Genomic DNA, 5,861 nt, shown 5'->3' with positions numbered 1-5,861 from the left:
TAGGCAGGGCATCGAAGAATCTAAGGAATGTAGGCGAAGCAACAAAGAAGGCGGGGCTTAAAGAAAAATTAAAGAAAGTAGGTGGAGCAATAAAAAAAGAAATGTAGGAGGACATGTATAGGAAAAGGACGGGGAAAATTATTGATAGGATACATGTTTCTTTTCATTAGTTATAAAATATAGCCCAGTATTTAACCACAAATAAACTAAAACTGCTGTGTGGCAATGGAAATTTTTTTTTATTTTTAGTCAATAAAAATCTAATCGTCACAAAAAAAATAACATATTTCAAAAGAAATATTTTCAATAAAAATAAATTCTCCTTTCTGGATGAACACCATTCTAACTACCTCTTTCTTTTTTCTCATTCTGTCTAGAGTTTATTTCCTCTTGATCCAAATAAGATTGACGTACACCCCTTCTCCTCCTCCCCCTCTTTCTTAAACCCTAAAAAGGGTTCTTTTGTTTTTAATTAATTGAAACTCTTCTCCATCAAGGAGTCTGCGCCTCCCAAATTGGCAGGACAGCATTCTAATGTGACTTTCGGATCTTGGGATAGGCGCAAAAAAAAGCTTCGTTACCTTCTTCTTCTTCGTCGTCTTCTTCTTCTTCCCCCTTTTGTATGCGTTTGTATCTAACAAGTAGACCGTTCTTGAAAACATAAGGGCAAGTGGGTGAAGGAAAGAATGGCGCGCAGGGTGGGGTAAGGTAAAAGAGAGGGGGAAAGGAAGGACACCCATGAAATTGGAAATAAATCGGCAGAGAGCAGGACACGAAAACGAATCGTGCGGCAAAATTGGCGTATATACGTCGAAAGACTAGGGCTCCGGCTTCAATTAAGGAAATTTATTTCGTCGCTTTTGCGTCGTTCAAAATACGAAACGGAAATGTTGCTTTAAAATGGTCAAAGCGGGGGCGGTTTCATGAGGTACGAAGAAAGCCATTGTAGAAGGGGTAGGGGGGTGGATGTGGTGGAAACAAGAAAAGCAAACAACAATTGTGGTAATTGACGGATCGACTCGGTAATGATCAGCCAAGTGTATATACGATAATTAGTGGGAAGATAACGAAAATAAAATCTCCTTTGGAAGAGAAAAATACTTTTTTATAATTGTTTAGTTAAAAGAAAAATTTTATTCGGTTAGGCGCAGAATTTACTTAATAATAATATAAAAAAAAATATAAAAAATAAAAATTTATTATTATTACTATTTATTAACTTTAAATCAAAAGTGACAAATTCTTGTAAAACAAAAATACACAATAGGCATAAGCATCCCCTTTATGAGTGAAATAAAAAAATTTTTTACGCTAATAGCAAATTTGTGTCGGAAGGAAAAAATGTCAATATTTTTCTTTTAAACAACAAAGGGAATTTTTATAGGATACTTAAGCCAATATTGAATTTCACGGATTGTCGCGAAAGAACATTTACTGCTCGTTTTCTCGATCCACGCCTGATTAGCAGGGGTGAAAAAGTAAAGTGTGGTTGAAAGGATACAACTCAATGAATCGATCAGAGAAAAAGCGGAAAAAGAGAGAGAACGTATTTTCTTCCTTCTTCCCCGATTTCATAAAAATTAATTTTATGAACATGTATAGCAATTATTTAAAAAAAAGAACTTTAATTTCCTTTAAAAATTCTATTTTTATCAAAATATAATATTAAGAAAAAATTTTTTTTTCTCTAAACTAATAAGTTTATAGGCTAAAAAAATTATTCTTACCCTTTCTTCTCGTATGGTGAGCAATGCTTTTCTGTTTGTTCTTTACATGCGAGGTACACGCTTGTATGAGTGGGAGAGAGAAAGAGAAAGACATGGAGAGTGAGTGAGAGTTAAAAGCATCAGGGTGAAAATAGAGAAATGCATTGTCAAGTCATAACGCGGTTCAGGCATAAAACACACGTCGGTAAATGCACGTACGTGTTCCTGTAGCCTCCCTGTAATGGGTGACACTGCTACATGTTCGGACAAAAGTGCGAAGACTACTAATGGGTCCTGTCGCCGACTACTTAATTTATCTAACCAGTCGCCTCTCGCGACAAAAATGAAATTTCTTTAAAATATTCCCAATACTAAGTAGACAATAATTATTCAAATTATAATTTTCAAATCAATTCTGTTCAATATTTCGAAAACCAATCATTTTTCAATATTGATAAGCAAATATAAATAATTAAACATTTTTGGAAAAAAAATTAATTTAAATATTATTTACATTATTATTAGCCACTAAGATAAATTGTTATTATTTAATTTATAGAACTTAAAAAATTTATACCATTAATAATCATAGTAATATGACTATTATATATCTATTATTACAAAATTTTTTATTATTAAAAAAGCGGAAAAACGTTTAAAAAGTTAAATAAAGTAGAAGGAGCAATGAAAGAAAGAGGCGGGCCTAAAAGAATTGAAAAAAGTAGGCGGAGCAATTAAATAAAAAGTGGGGTTTTAAGTAAGTGACAGAGAGTAGGCGGAGAAATGAAACAAAGAGGCGGGCCTAAAAGAGTGAAAGAAAGTAGGCGGAGCAATAAAAAAAAGGCGGGCATAAAAAATGAAAAAAGTAAACGAAAAAATGAAAGAAAAAGGCGGGGAATTAAAAAGTTAAAGTAGGCGGAGCAATGAAATAAAGAGGAGGTACCTAAAGAAGTGGAAAAAGTAGGCAGAGCAATGAAGAGGAGGAATGAATGAGGAGAAATGAAATAAGGAAATAATGAAATAATGGTACCCAAAGAAGTGGAAAAATTAGGCAGATCAATAAAAGAAGAAGCCGGAGCTTAAAAAATTGGAAAAAGTAGGCGGAGCAAAGAAAGAAAGAGGCGGGGCTCAAAAAGTGGAAGAAAGTAGGCAGCTAAATAAAAAAGAGGCGGAGCCTAAAGAAGTGGAAGAAAGTAGACGGAGCAATAAAATCGAATAGGCGGGACCTAAAAAATAATTAAATGTAAAAAGAGTTGATGTCGGAGTGCAAGAAAATGATGAAGAACATTTTAGGAACCTTGTTCTAATTATTAGTCATAAAATATAGCCCAGTATTCAACCACAAATAAATTTTCTATTGTCCGTGGCAATGGATGTTTTCACTTCACCATCTGATTAAGTATTCCTTTTCCTTTTACACCAAGTCTAAAAAGAAAAAAATTCGGATCCTTCAATTGTTAACTAAAATAATAATTTAATTTAATAAACTGTTGATCCAACAGCAACAATAATAAAATGATTTTAACTTAATAAACATTTGATTAAATTAAATAAACATCTTGTTAATAAAAAGGCTAAATAATTTGATTATCCTTTGAAGAGGGGGGGGAGAAAAAACAGTTATTCTGTTTTGATAAAATAGAAAAAAAATGACAAGCCATTCGATGTTGATTTTAATTTTCGCTTGTCGGACAAATTGACTTGGCACTGGGGATCGATCGCAGTGGTGATATCAAAGCCCGATCCGCAATCAAAGCCTCGATGTTCTGAATTGAAGACCACGGCTTGAAAACAATTGGTAAAGCGCCTCGGATCGCAGGGTTCGCTTGAATTGGAAGCTAGCTTGAAGGGAGAAATGAAGAGGAGAAGAGGGAGGGACGTGAGTGAAAAGGGTGATCTGCGGGTGGTTCGCCTCTCCAATTAACCATGGTAATTAATTACAGGATTAACGAAGGCGGACCTAGTATGTATATATATATACTTGGAGCAAGTGCCACCTGGTTCACTTTATCAAAATCTATTACCATTAATATTGTATTTCTTTAAAGTTTGGTCAGTAATTTATTTTATGACAGTTTTGAAATTAAATTCTATTTAAAAAATGGGTTTCTAATAATCTAGAAGACTTTTTGAAATAGAAAAATTTGTTAGTAGAAAAAATTGACCTTGACTTACAAAGCCAATATTCAAATCCTAAAAAGAACATAAATATTCTATCAAAGAATAGAGGAATAAACCTAATTTTTTAATTAATTAATTATTGACCAGAAGGACTTTATTGAAATAATTTTCACGGACAGCTTGACGTCTGTCTGCATTTGGGAACGGTTGCGGCACAGCGGAGAATAAAAGGGGAGAGGACGAGTGGAGCCCGTTTGTACGGGGGTTCGGGGTGTCAGTCATTAGTTGATTGGCTTTGCTGGTGGTGGCAGCGACGGCCACGTTCGAACCACCAACGCTCCAAGAAATTAAGCAAAGAACGATCTTTGAATTCCAAATTGTAAAAAAAATTTACACACCAAAAAAAAATAAATTTTCTGTAATTTTTCAAGAAAAATTTTTACACATTTTTCCCTTTAGAGAAAAATATAAAATATTCTCTCTATTTTTATTTTCAATAAAAATTAAATGAATTTAAAATAATAGAAATTTTCTTTTCATTCTCCGCAAACAATAATAGTGTGTATTCAAAACTTGTTGTAAAAATAAAACTTCACCCATCGATATTTTCAGAGACCACAGAATTTACGTTACTTTGAATTTTGAAATGTTTAAAATGAAAATTTGTTTCAAAGTCCAAAAAAAATACAACAACTTTCCTCAAAAAGAAAATGAGTCAGTATTAAAACAAAAAAGAAAAGGAAAAAAAATGTGGTAACAGAAAACTGTACGTTTTACAATTTGAAAGGAAGCTGTTTGCTTTGTCTGGATTTGACGAATCATCAGCTTCGAATTTCCCACTTTGCCAGGCGCTTTACCTCGAGTGTAAATTGAAGAGTGGCCGAACGATTTTTGCGAGAGAAATTAAACTCCGTATTTTGATTTCACTCTCTCCGTTTTTCGAGGTATAGCCTCGAGGCTGACGAGTAAACGGGTGGTTTACAGGAATAATTAAAAATAAGGGATGAAAGGGAATAGAAAGGGTCAAGCTGAGTTTGGTCGTACGGCAAAAGAAAAAAGAGGGATATACACATATATATGTATAAAGCAAACGCCGGACGTTCAAAAGAAGAGAGAAAAAAAAGAAAATCTAATTAATTTCCAGTATGTAGCCTTTGGGGAAAAATTGGTAAATGTTGTTTTAGGCTTTTATGCCCGGATGAAAAACTTATAGTAAAAAAAAACGAACGAAGAGAATGAATAGTGTGTGCCAGTAGAAACAAAATAGTGGGCGAGTTAAAAGGATAGATGGTCCCGAACGAATTTAATTTTTTTTCTCTATGGAATTGAAAATAACTGCTCTGTGACATTAGAGGAGTAATGAAACACATAATAACAGTCGATATTTAAATTGATTAAATTATTTTTGCATAATGGAAATAACTCTTTTTCTGCCCTGACAATTTTTCTCAATACTCCACCTACTTTAACCACACCTCTTTTTCTGCTACGCCCACTAATCGTGTTGCAACGCCCACTCTTCTTACTTCCCCGTCTACTTTTTCCACCCCTTTTCCTACCACGCCCCCTATTATTACTACTCCGCCTTCCTTAGTCCCACTTGTTTCCCAACCACGCCCACTTTTTAAATTGATCCGCCTACTTCTAACCCCACTCTTTCCCTGACACGCCTACTTCAATTCAACTTGTTTCCCAGCCACGCCCATTATTACAATTACTCCGCCTACTTCAACCCCACTTTTTGCTGTCGTGTCCATTATTCTAATTACCTCGCCTACTTCAATCCTACTTTTTCTCTGTCACGCCCACTATTCTAATTGCTCCGCCTACTTCATCATCACCTTTTTTAAGTACCGCCCACTATTCAAAATGCTCCGCCTACTTGAACACCACTTTCACAGGCCACGCCCACTAATCGTAATGACACGCCTACCTCAATTTGCTTGTTTCCAAGCCACTCCCATTATTATAATTACTCCGCCTACTTTAACCCCACCCTTTTCTGCCCCGCCTACTATTTGTATTGCCCCGCTT

This window comes from Leptopilina heterotoma, unplaced genomic scaffold, assembly GCF_015476425.1.
Source record: "Leptopilina heterotoma isolate Lh14 unplaced genomic scaffold, ASM1547642v1 Lhet_123, whole genome shotgun sequence".
NCBI classification, from domain to species: Eukaryota; Metazoa; Arthropoda; class Insecta; order Hymenoptera; family Figitidae; genus Leptopilina; species Leptopilina heterotoma.
Note: the sequence above shows the minus strand (reverse complement) of the source record.